Source organism: Mus pahari, chromosome 5 (assembly GCF_900095145.1).
Source record: "Mus pahari chromosome 5, PAHARI_EIJ_v1.1, whole genome shotgun sequence".
NCBI classification, from domain to species: Eukaryota; Metazoa; Chordata; class Mammalia; order Rodentia; family Muridae; genus Mus; species Mus pahari.
This window is the reverse complement of record NC_034594.1, coordinates 14,079,680-14,093,574: the sequence shown is the minus strand read 5'-3', so window position 1 is coordinate 14,093,574 and position 13,895 is coordinate 14,079,680. Positions and strand designations below refer to the sequence as shown.

At 40.1% G+C, this 13,895-nt stretch overlaps 1 pseudogene; it reads right to left on the bottom strand.

The window, feature by feature from the left end:
• Window positions 1-1,591: 1,591 nt before the first annotated feature.
• Window positions 1,592-3,266, bottom strand: LOC110322574 (annotated as a pseudogene).
• Between the last annotated feature and the right edge of the window lie 10,629 nt (window positions 3,267-13,895).

Here is a 13,895-nt window from a genome sequence, read left to right as displayed (position 1 = left end):
TATTAGTCAGAATTCTATAGAATCAGAACTTATCTATCATCTATTAATCAACTTATCTTTCAATCTCTCAATCTATCTGTCTATCTATCTATCTATCTATCTATCTATCTATCTATCTATCTATCTATCATCTATCTATCTTCATCATCATATATCTATCTAATCTCTATTTCTCATATACATGTAAGATTTATGTTTTTAATAAATCCCACATATAATAGGATATTTATTATTTCATTATAACATTACTATTATGTTATAAAGTTAATATAGATTAATTAGAATTTTAATATAGATTTATTAAAATGACTTACAGGGTGTAGTCCAGATAATCCAACAATGGCTGGCTGTGACTGGAGAGTCTAAGAATCTCATAACTGCCCAGTCCCACAAAGTTTGATATCTCAGCTGATCATCTGTATAATGCTGGAATCCCAATGAAGTAGGCTCTAATGCCAAGTGAAAGAACAGATGTGTGTGTGTGTGTGTGTGTGTGTGTGTGTGTGTGTGTGTGTGCTAGCAGTGGAGGGAGAGCAGGCAAAGAGCAAAAGCTTCCTTCTTCTATGTTCTTATACAGGCTTCCAGCAGAAAGTCCAGCCCATATTAAAAGTGTGTCTTTTCACTTCAAGATTTGGATTAAAGGCAGATGTCTTCTCACCAGATCAAAGGTGTGTGTCTTCCCACTTGAAGGTCTGGACTAGAAGTAGATTCACCCACTTCAAACTAAGCAGGAAGTCTCTCGCAGGTGTGCCCTTCACTTCTGAATTGTAGTTCATTCCAGATGTAGTCAAGTTGGCAACCAAGAATAGTCATCACACATCCCCTGCCTCTTCTCCCCTCCATCATTCCCTGGACAGTCTATCTAGATATTTTATTTTAATTGAAGCTACTGTGAGTGAGGCTCTCCTCTTAGCAGGTTTTGTTTTGGTCCATAGAAAAGCTGCTAAATCTCATGTTTATTCTGCATCTTTTTTCCCTGAGTGTGTTTATTATGTGGAAGTTTTCCGGTGGAATCTTAGAGACTTTTAAATGGTTTTGTTCTTACCCATTGTTCTGATACTCTGAGCATCGAGCTTACTGAGTGGTGAAAGTGAGCACTGTTGTCAAGCTATTGATTTCAGAGGAAACGTTTCTGTTTCCCCGCTGACTATTGACTCTGCAGACATCTTTGTCAGTGAAGCATTCTTAGCAATAACAGATAGTTGATTCTGACTTTTTTAATCCAGTCAACTAACATGGTGTATCTATTGATGAACCGAGTCCATTCCCGTTTGAAGTTATTATTTAGAGATGATTAACATTTCCTGTAATTTCACTTGCTGTTTTTCTGGTAAATTGGATCATCATTCCTCTCTCTCTCTCTCTCTCTCTCTCTCTCTCTCTCTCTCTCTCTCTCTCTCTAACTCTTTAATCATATGCACATACAGGATGAAGGGTAGCACCAGGCTGACTGGATGAACTTGGTAGTCTCTTTGCCCTGGTACTGTCTTGGCACAGTTCTCAGATCAACGCATGGTGGGGTAAGGTTGGGAAGTAGAGTGAGAAGACAGAAGAAACAAAAGCAAAGAAGACACAAGGGCTAGCAGTAGTCTCAGTTGGTGAACTGCAGTACAGATTCACTCAGTGTTCAAGGTCTCAGTAGTGTTCAGTCCCATGCTTTCTGAAATGCTCATGAGCCATGTTCTCTGTAGGGAACTGTTTAAATTTCATCTCTCCAAAGCTCCGGTATTTGGCTATACCCTCCCATACTAGTACACATTTGTTAGTTTTCTTCACAGCTTCTTCATCAGTTTCCTCCTCCTCATCATCTCCCTTCTGGTTAGATGTCTGTTCATCCCACTTTTCCAATGTAGCATGAGATGCTTAAATTTCTTCTGGGCTTTGAGGCCCCCTTCCCCTAGCACCACATTGACACCCTTGTGCGGCACCATCACACCTGTCAGGTACAGCTGCCCAGCACTGGCCTCAATCTTGAACTTCTTGGCTGGGCTGCTCAATTTTGAACTCTATATACAGATATATGCACCCCTGTGAAATGCCTTCTTTAAGCTTTTTAATCTTCTTGACCTTTCTCTGTTCTGCGGTAAGTTTTCAGGCACGTTGGCCTCTTCATGCACCCTGTCATGACAGGAAGGACATCCACAAGTGAGGAAGGCATTGCCAATCAGAGGCAGGGTTCTGTCTCTTTGCCATCTGAGCTCTGACATGGGCTTCTACCTTTGTAGGGTCTTGAACTGTTTCTTTTCCTAATACTTGAATTAAATTTGAGATTCTCACTTTGGGCTCTGGAGGAGGTGTCAGGCCTAATCTGACTTTCTCTTGTAGCTCTCTTTGTGCCTCTCTCCTTGTTGCTTCCTAAGTTTCTTCTGATCCTTCTTTGTAAGATATACCCCAAGGGTAACTGGTGTATCATTGTCAACTGGAGGGTTAAGCTGGGCTGGATGTTCAACCAGGATTTGTGATTCCAAAGTCATCTTCTCTCTTGGGATTTTCTCTGTAAGGTCAAAGCCATTGGGTATGATGTAAGAGTCCCACCAGTCAATTTCAGGGATATCGCCTTCCTTTTAGCTCCTTTTTTAGGAGCAATGAGGGCAAGTCTAGTTGAATGCCTGTTTTTTTTTCTAGCAGCCTGTGCAATCTCTGCTTGCAGCTTCTCCAATTGAGCCTTTGTCCATAATCATTGAGCAATCTTCTCAAATTTGACCTTGTTATGGACTTTAAAAGTGTGTCTTTGGAGCTGGTTAGGGGCGATTGAGATTCAGGGGTCAAAAAGGTATCAGAGTCTATGTTTTCAGATGGCTTTTTGTTTAGTCGCTGCTTGACCTGTTCCCTCTTCACAGCCAGAATGTTTGCCTTCAGGGTGGGCATGTGATGTGTGAGCTCCACCTCCTTGCCTGTGGCATCCACAGCGCAGCCTTGCTCATCCAGGATCAGTGGGGTAGGCTTTGTCTGATCTTTTAACTCTACTTTTGGTGGAGCTATGCCCATGGCATGGAGATTAGCTAGACCCACCATGTTGGCATTGCCAATAAGCCCTGGCTTCAATGCTGGCTGGGTCTGGATTTAGGCTTGCAGTTAGTGGCTTTCCTTCCCTTCTCAATGGCATCATTCATAAAGATAGTGGCCTGGGAGGGCTGAATAGTGTTGCTGATTGGAAGTCACTCTGATTGGGAAGAAGAAGGTGTCTTTGGCTGAGGTGCAAGGGGGCTGATGAAGCTCCGCTGTTTTTTCCATTCCTTGATTTGTCGTGTTGCTGCCTCCATCATCTGTGGATCATCATTCTTACATTCTTCCCACTTAGTATCAAGGGTCTTTTGGTTTACCGTGTTTATCTTTTTTTTTTTAATCCGTTTTTTTTTTCCTGTCTTATGAGATGTATTCGTTCTTGTGTTCTCATGACTAGGAATGTCTCCTTTATACTGGGGAGAAGGACAGAAACATGGGGTGGTGGAAAAAGAAAGGAAGAATAAGAAGGAAAAGAAAAAAAGACTGCTCAATAGTAGGGAAATGCATGAACAAAATTAAGAGGATGTATAAAGGGTCATACAAATAGAGCTAAAATGTTTAATGTAATGAAGTGAAAATTCTAATGAAAGTGTAGTAAAAAAGAAAAAAAGACAGCGAAGAACAGGAGGAAACAATGACCTACAGATGGGACATGGAGCATCTGACTTCTGGGTCTTTGATACTTGGAGAGTTCCAGTTGGACGCACAGAAGTTGGGTGACCTTTAGAACCCATGGACCCTTCTTGCCTTCACCCTGGCTTATTTCGGTGTCGAGTCTGTGTGGCATCAGTGTACAATATTACCATCTTCACATCAGCAGCTTCCTTTCTTCGAATGTAACAAGATCCTCTGCCAGCCACACTTAGCTTTGTGGTTTGTAGCAGAGGTTTTACAGGTCATATCCACGCAGTGGCTAATGCAGTAACTAACTAGGGGGTGTCTCGTGTGTGCTCGGAGTTGGGGAATCAGCCATAATGCCACAATCTGAACTGGCAGAGGACTTGCCTATTCTTTTCCATGCTCTAAGCAGCCTATCTCCCTGTTTGAGGGACACAGTAAAGGGTGTAGAGCATTACTACTTACTGTGCTCAGGTGCTACAGTAAGTCATATGTAGTGCAGCGATGGCTCCAGGGGAACTTGATTGGCCTGCCCACCACAGGCTGAGTGCTCTCAAGCTCCAGAGTTAGTCTGAACTAATGGGATTTGCTGCCAGCCACTCAGCGCTGGTGTACCTTTCTTGACACACTTTACTGACCGAGCCGAGTCTCCTGCCACCAGAATACTTTAATGTGTTGGCATTTGACCTTCTTGTTCTTCACAGAAGCTGCCAAGAGCTGTCATGGACCTCAGAGCTATGGCAGTTTAAATTCAGGCTTTCTGTCTTCTGGTTGTTCCCCATTCACAGATGTAAGGGTATTCCATTACCGTCAAACATTTCATTCTATGTGTTAACCGTACATGGTAACATGCTACATAAGGACACTTTCATATGAGTATGTGTTGCATGTTGGAATTATCTCCCCATACCCCTTATCTTCTCTCTTTTCATTCCTTTCCCCATTAGTGGTCCTTTATTCCCATACACAATTTTTCTTCTATATTCATGTCATATGCACACAGATAATTTTGCATGGCTACATGAATTCTAAGACTCACATATGAAAAAAAAACAAATCATATTTGCCTTTCTGAGTCTGGCTTTATTCACTAAATCAGCATCATTTCAAATTGCATACATATTTCTACAAAGGACCTAACTTTACCTTTATGGCAGAAAGCAATCACTTGTGTATCTGCCCCATCCTTTCTTTACCCATCCCTTGGTTGAGCACTGAGGTTGGGCTTGTATAACTTAGATATGCGAAGAGTGCTGCATTAGACATTAAGATGCAGGCATATCTGTGATTTGTGACTTGTAGTCCTTTGAGTAAATACCCGAGTGATAAAGACAGGTCAAGACTTTTTGGAAAATGGCCATACTGATTTCCACAGTGACTGGGATGGCCCACATTCCCACCTGCATGGTAGGGCTCAATTATTTCCATAATTTACCATTATGTCTTAATAATTTGTTTAATGCCTGACATTCTGACTGGAGTGATATGGAATCTGAATATAGTTTCCTTTCATTTTAATTTATGTAAATGAGTGTTTTGTCCACATTCGTGTGAACCACATGCATGCAGTTCCTGTGAAGGCCCGAAAAGGGCATTAGGTGACCTGGCACAATAATTAAGACTGTGTGGGTCTCTCCTCCCATTGATGACCAACTAGGCCATCCTCTGCTACATATGCAGCTAAAGCCATGAGTCCCACCATGTATTTTCTTTGGTTGGTGGTTTAGTCCCAGGGAGCTCTGGGGGTACTGGTGAGTTCATATTGTTGTTCCTCCTAGGGGGCTGAAAACCCCTTCAGCATCTTGGGTACTTTTTATAGCTCCTTCATTGGGGACCCTGTGCTCCATCCAATGGATGGCTGTGAGCATCCACTTCTGTATTTGTCAGGCACTGGCATAGCCTCTCAGGAGACAGCTATATCAGGGTCCTGTCAGCAAGCTCTTGTTGGCATACACAATAGTGTCTGGTTTTGGTGGTCATTTATGGAATGGATCTCCAGGTGGGGCAGTCTCTGGATGGTCATTCCTTCAGTCTCTGCTTCACACTTTATCTCTGGAGGAGAGGCTCTTGGTCCTGTGAAGGTTCTATGACCCAGTATAGGGGAATGCCAGGGCCAGGAAGTGGGTGTGGGTGGGTTGGGGAGCAGGGGGAGGGAGAAGAGGACAGGTGGTTTTTTTGGAGGGGAAACTAGGAAAGGAGATAACATTTGAAATGTAAATAAAGAAAATATCTAATAAATAAATAAATAAATGAAATGAAATGAAAAACAAGGCTGTGTGGGTGCTGTGAATCAAACCTAGTTTCTCTAGAGGAACACTCAGTGCTCTTAACCACTAAGATACATCTGTGGCCCCACAATATAATTTTGATTAACATATTTCTGATTAGTGACTATTTCTTTCATGTTATACTGGGTCTTCTTCTTCTTCTTCTTCTTCTTCTTCTTCTTCTTCTTCTTCTTCTTCTTCTTCTTCTTCTTCTAGAACTGGCTATTCAATTCTTAATCCATTGATTAGGCTGTTTGATTTCTTGTTTAGTTCTGTAAGTTCTTTGTGTATACTTAACATTAATCCCATATCAGAGAAGTGAGTAAATGTTTTCTCCCATTTTGTAGCTGTCTTTTTTTTTTTTTTTTTTACTAGATTAACCGTTTAATTTGAGGTACAGAAACCTTAAATTTTATTTCATTGAAGGCTTTCTTACAGTTCCAGAGTGTGACTCCATGAGCATCACGGCAGGGAGCATGGAGGTAGGCAGGCAGGGATGGCACTGGAGCAGTCGTTGAGAGCTTACATCTGATTCACAAGCACAAGGCAGAAGGAGAGAGGACCAAGTGGAATATCATGGGATTTTGAAACCTTAAAGCCTGCCTGTAGTGACACACCTCCCCCAACAAGGTCACATCTACTCCTTCCCAAACAGTTCCACTAACTAAGGACCAATTATTCAAACATATGAGCCAGTGGGGGATATTCTTATTCAAGACATCATAGATAATTGCAGTTTCAGGCCTTACATTAGGGAATTTCATGCATTTGGAGTCAGTATTTGTGTAGGGTCAGAAATAGGGGTCTAATTGTATTCTTTGTCACATGGATATCCAGAGTTCTTATACATTTGTTAGAGAGGCCAACATCTCCTCGACACATGTTTTGGAATCATTGAGGACAAATATGTAGTTGTGGATGCATGTTTGTATCTGGGGTCCTGTGTTCCAATCCACTGATCTACACATTTGGTTTTTGTGCCAGTATCATACTTTGTTTGTTTGGTTTTTTTTTGTTTGTTTGTTTTTTTTTTTTGTTATCCCGACTTCCCTGTCACCTCAGTTTTGAGCTAAAATAATCCATTTCTCCATCTGAGTTGCTTCTTGTCACTATCTACATGTTTTAACGCCACAACAGAAATGAAGCTAGAACAGAAATTGGTAGCAAGGAAGGTGGGTGGGTTCCTTGCTCTGATGGATCATACTATGTAGGTTTAATGCCTTGGGCTCTTTTTATCTAAGGAATGCAGAAACCTTTGCTAAATTGGATTGTAAAAGACATTGAATACTAGAAGCAGGGCGCAATGGGCCATTTTAGTGGGAACAAAGAAGATACGAATGCTAAAGAAATGTGGATAGTTGAGGTCCAGCTTGTGGGGCTTTAGAGGGGAGCAATGACTTTATTAGGAACAGGGGCTATTCATATGGTATCTTGGCTAAGAATCTTGGCTGACTATGCAGAAGCTAAAGAAGCAGTTGTGATTGCCAAAGGCATTGTCTCTGCTGGAGAGAGACATCCTGTGTGATACTGGACAGCAGGAAAGCATTACATCCAGACCAGCACACAGAAACCAGTACAGCTCCCCATTATAAAAATACAATAAATAGTAGTCACCTCTTAGACATCAAAAATTTGGGGGAATAAATGAATGGTGACATTATGATGTCTATTAATATATTAGTTATTATGGGGAAGAACAGAAAAGAAGAGAGCAGGAAAAAAAACCAGTGATTAATGGTTTGATTAAAAAAAAGAGGGAAAAAGTGGATGAAAGTATTTTTGGTGGTCAGGGTCTAGGTTGAGTGGTTCCTGCAGTATTTCTTGGAGTCAACAAATAACTGGACTTCTTTTTGATCCAATCTCTGCTAGTCTGTTGTATTGGTTGCTTTTCTATTGATGTGATAAAAATACCATGACTGAACCAATTTAAAGAAGGAAGGGTTATTTTAGTCATATGGTTTCAGAGGGAGAAGAATTCACCATAGCAGGGCATCAGGGCAGCAAGTAGCAGGGATGTTACCTGAAGCAGCAACCACAAGTCAGGAATCAGGAAGAGCTAACCTGAAGTCTTTTTGAAACCTTAAAGCCCACTCTCAGTTACATACTTATTCTAGCAAAGCCACACCTCCTAATCCTCCCCAAACATCCACCAACTTGGGACCAAGTACTCAAATACCTGAGACTTATGGGAAACATATCATTCAAACAATAGCATCTGTTTCTTTTGACTGGGAAATTTAGACTGTTAATATTAGAGGTATTGTGAAAAGTATATTTTAGCTCCTTCCATTTTGCTGATCTTGTGGTGTTTAGTGTTTTCTTGTTCTTGGCCTCCTATCCAAACGATTGGAAACAAAGGCTCACACAGATTTGCCAAAGTAGCAAGATAAGTCCGTTCAAAGTAAACTGAGGGTACAGATTACATTGTCTTCTGAGTGAGGATGCCCAGGGGACCCAGTTATTGTTTGGGGCTTCATTTTATGGAGTTCAGAGGAAGGAGGAGTTTGGCTACTAAGGGCCATCTCATGGGATGTTCTTTATTTTGGTTGATAGGCCACATGATCACTCTTCTATTGACCATTTCCTCCCCATAAGAATCTTAATCATATTCATAATCAGCTATACAGCAGCCTAAGATGACGGAATAGGGATTCTCCTTAAAAGTTTAACTGACTACACTTTTGTCTTTGTGTGTGTGTGTACCCCAAAATAGTTCAGACTGGATCAACCTTTCCATCCTTTATGTCCTGGTACATTGGGAATAGGTATGAATAAAAAATGTTGGAAGTTGGTCATTGATGGAGGAGGAAAAGCTTATTTCATTGCTTTGTGTGTGTGTGTGTGTGTGTGTGTGTGTGTGTACATGTAGCACAATGTGGCTGAGCATCTAAAATTTCTTTCTCTTTTCAATACTATTAGAATACCATGAACTTTTATTTGGTTGGTTCTACCAAGCTAGCTTTTCCATGTTTAGTCTTTTTTGCTTTCCCTGGCTTTAATTTAGAAAACAAAAAAACAAAAACAAAAAAACAACAACTCAGGTCTGTTTGAGTTCGGCGAGCCTTCTACCACTGAACTGATGCCCTCAGCAATGACCTCTGCATTATGATATTTTATACAAAAAGAGGTGCATTTTCAAAATAAATTGGTACATTGAAGATGTTTGTCATTTTGTAGTGGTTTTTAGTCGATTGACTTCTGGTTCCACTCTCAATATTTTCATTTATACCATGGTCTTTATTTATGATATGTTATTTATGATATGCATCACTTTTGCTACATTTTTTTATTTTATGTGTTTTGAATTTATTTTTAAATGAATTTATTTATTTTTAAACATTTCTTCTCTCCCACATTTTATGGAAGTAGCTCATTCTATTTCCATTCTATTTGAAGTTATTGGAGTAGCTAGATAGCATCCCAATGTCCTCTCAACTCTGAAAAACTTGCTTAACATTCTTTAGCTGCCATAACTATTTCATTTTGTATTTAAGTTTTCATCAGTATTTTGGATATATCACATTTTAAACTCTACAAATTAAATATTAATTTGTTCAGGTGTATTTTAAAGTTGTCAGTATATCTGATCACTCTTCTTCCTAATATCTCAAGATTTCCATTTTAAAAAACTCAACTTCATTTTTATTATTTCAATAATTGTTCCTTATACAGGTTTCTCCAGTGGAAATCTTCCGATGGCCTATTCTTTTTTTTAAGATTGTTTATTGCAAAAATAGTTTGTGTTTAGTCTATGAATGGATTTTTATTCTCTGTGCAATTCAGGATGAGAAATATTTTCCCACAGCATATTAGAACATACTTTAGCTGCCATAACTATGTTTCATCTGGGACTGGAGATGTAACTGACTGTGAGCCACCATGTGGGTCTTGGGGAATGGGACCCAGATTCTCTGGAAGTGCAGCCAGTGTTCTTAGCTCCTTAGCCACCTCTTCAGTCACAAAAGAAAAAAAAAGTTTATTCTAACTTTCTGATTGAAATCTTCTAGACAGGCATGGCATTATCAATTGTCAGTCCCGTCATGCCTCCAGGCTGTCCACGTTGAGGGATTTGGTTGAATAGTCAAGTTTGAAGTCAACAATTTTTTCCATTCTTTGTGCCTTAGAAACGTTTTCAAAGCATATTTTTTCTATTCTTCTAGCCCATAATTTTTCAATTAAGTAGGCTTTTCTTATAAAATATTTTTAGATCAAAAGGATGATTTACAGAGAACTAAAAACAGACAGAATCCATCCATTCTCTTCAGTGTTAGTGGAAGAAAAAAACTGGGACAAATGAACAGATGTGCCAAAAGGAAAACATGTGAAATCTCCTGGACTGTTGTTACTAAGGGCTTGGAAAATTTTATCTATCTATCTATCTATCTATCTATCTATCTATCTATCTATCTATCTATCCATCTTTCTGTCATTGTGTGTGTGTGTATGTGTGTGTGCATCCATGTCACACCCATGGCACAGTTGTAGAGGTCACAGGACTATTTGTGGGCGCTTGTTTTCTCCTTCTGCCTTGTTGACAACTCAGGCCATTAGGATTTGCTACAAATACCTGTACCTGCTGAGCTATTTTGCTGGCCCTTTATTGAAAAAAACAAACTTCTGTTTTTGTTGTTGTTGTTTCCAACTTTAATGCTAAGGACATGAAGACAGAGGTAAAAACTTAAGAGTGAGCCCAGATACATAGAAAAACTGCAAGTTAATTTGAATTAAATTACAAAACACTTATATGCTTTCATAAACATGCAACATTTTAGATACTACCTAAACACACACACACACACACACACATACACACACACACACACACACACAGTGATTTCATTGTTATTATTTCAGCAGAAGTCTAAGTGGCAACACACACACACAAACACACACACATACATACATGCACATACACACACACAGTGATTTCATTATTATTTCAGCAGATGTCTAGGTGGCAACATACATACACATACAAAAACACACATACATACATACATACACACATACACACATACACACAAACATACACACAGTGATTTCACTGTTATTATTTTGACAGATGTCTAGGTTGCACTGGGATAGGTGGAATGATCTATCTTCACATCCTAGCTTTGGGGGAGAGGTTCTATATCTAGCTAAAGCAGTGATCTGCACTCAGAACCAGGCTTAGGCCCAGAGAAAGTGCTGGAAGACACTCTCCTGGCCATTCCTCTGAATACTACAAGCAGGAGGGCCACTTCCCAGTCTTGTTACCAGGCCATGAACTATTCAATACCAACTAAATGTGGCTAGTACAAGCTCGAGATCTGACTGGGGCTTAAGTGCCTAGAATTGCAGCCTTACATATGTAAGAGAACCCATTCAAATAACAAACTGAAACCACCAAGGTAATGCATCTAACAGGAGAATAGGAAAGAAAAAAAATACAGTAAATATATTAGAGGACTTTGGCCAATTACTGTATGATCAGAAGCTTTTAAAATAATGACAGTTCAAATAGACAGTTTGACATACTTTCAAATATGCTTTTTGAAATGGATTTAAAAAAAAACCCATCAATTTTATACTAAAAGTTTAGTGCATTAGAATAAACTGAGATATTAGAACTCAAGTTGTTCATCCTCAGAAGGGCACTGTTTCAATTTAAATTAATAGCTTTTTTTTTTTTTAAAGTTTCTTCTCATTATGTGTATTAAAGTCAGTCTCTACCATTTTGGGAGTTGAAGTACTGAAAGTCATATAAAAGGTATAAAGAAATTACCTGGCGCTCGCTCGTCCCTCCCAGCAAATCCCTCTTCCTCAGAATCGCTTGTCAGAGAATCCTATTAGCGCACAACAAAGAGACAGCCTGGCTATTGTGGCGCTGCCCCACCCCCCTCTGGTGACACTTTCTTCAGTGTTCTTGAGGCTATCTCATTTAACACTTTGGAAGGGCTGCCAAGTCCTTCCTCTCCCTGTAAACAAGGCTGTCACTCAAGAAGTATTCCCCTTGCTGAGGCGGAGAAAGGGGGTTAATGGCTTTGGAAATAGAAAACAGAACAGCCATCAAAAGGACTTTTAATACCAGGAGAATTATCGGGGAAATAATGGAAATCAAATGAAATAAGAATATAAATAGAGCGTGGTACAAGCTATGTCTGGTTAAAGGTTTCATATCTGTTGAAGTTTTGTGTTACCTGGGAAGAGTAATGAAAAGAAATGAAATAGATTGGAAACGGTTACCCTTGAGAAGTTATTTCTGACTTCTTGGCAGGGTTCCCCTGTGGCTGCCGATGCCTATATACTGTGGCTCGTTCTTAACTTTCTTTTCAACTTCAATTCTACTTTACAAGTCCGCCTTCCGATAGTTTCTCCCTTTAGAATGTCTTTGATTTGTCATTTAGTTTAGTGGTTAAAGAAACGAGAGACGAGCCTCTGTACCTAGGGAAATACTGACATTTTAGGTTTCTGATGGGTGACCTTTTAGAGTCAAATTTTCTCAGAGAATTGTGAGAACTTACATTTCTGGGGAAGATTCTGTTCAATATGAGTATGAAGGCAGAGGAGACAGGATTTAGGAGAGTGGAAAGACACTTTCAGGAAGGACACCCGTCAACTTCAAAGCTGGTGAAATCATGTAGAGCAACTTGGTGCTATTACCTTTAATTAAGCTTCTGAAGGGCTCAGCATTCTGGCCACCTGTGCATGTTTTACCACTGATTGGCCAGTCTGTTATAAAGCTCTTTTGTTTTTACAGATAGTAACTCAAGTAGTTGCTAATTCAATGACTCTCATACGATATTATTGTTATTAATTCAGTACACATTCATAAAGACTAATATTCAGAATTCTGCTTCTAGGATAAAGAAGAGACTGCATTGCAGTTTATAGTCTAGTTCAGGACAGAGACACAATAGACAAATATATTTGTAATTACAAATAGTAAGGAATTGATTTATTTTAAAGGTGAATAAGAAGGAATCGGGTGTGGAGATTAGATAATAATTATATGTAGAAAGGATACTAAAAACTGTAATAGTAGCGACATATGCCTATAATCGCAGCCTTTGGGAGGCTGGGACAGGAGGATGGTAAATTCCATATCAATCTGGGTTCACAACTGAGAACCTGGCTCAATATTAATAGTAATTATAATAAGAGAGGAAATGGGGAAAGTCTGACTTCTCTGTAACCATGAGGGGCTGGGTTTGAATCCCCAGTACCCATGTAAAAGCACAGTGTGGCTGCCTACACTTGTCAATCAAGCATTTGAATGGCAGAGATAGGCATGTCCCAAGAGCATGCTGGTCAGACAGCCTAGAATCAACTGCCTCAAGGCAACTAGGCAGAGAGCAATAGCATCAGATACCTTATATTCTGTTTTGGCCTCCAATCTGCACACTCTTGTACACAAACCACACACACACACACACACACACACACACACACACGCGTGCATGCGCACGAATGCACGCACACCACACAAGGAGCAAACTAACTAATAGGACACAGAGAAACTAACCCAATATACTTTGGTAGATGAGCTAGGCATGTGGGCTCACCTTAGGTAGAGTAAAACTGGAGAATAGATATCTAAATATTAATATGCTTTCATGAGCTGCCTTGTGTTTGGGGCCCAGTAGGTGTTTATGCTTTATACTGATAGCTGTAAAACAGGAAGGACTGTCACCTGCTCCAGCAAATGCATGGCCCGGATGCACACAGCACATGCTGGAGGGGACTACTGCAGGCCAGAGTGCATCGGGGCTCCACAGAGCACAGGAACCCCCAGCTTGCCTATGGGATTCGGAAAGGTCACATTTTTGAGATATTCATGGCAGATCTCCATGAATATTTCTTACTATTGGGATGAAGGGGGGGAAGCAAAAGGCCAGCTTTGTCAGCCAATTTCCTAGGCTTTGTTTCCATGGGCAGGGAGAGAGGGATGGTGCAGTGTTTGTGAGAATTCTTTACAGGTTCTTCTGATGGAAGAATAACTCGCTAAGACTGTAGGACTTTGTG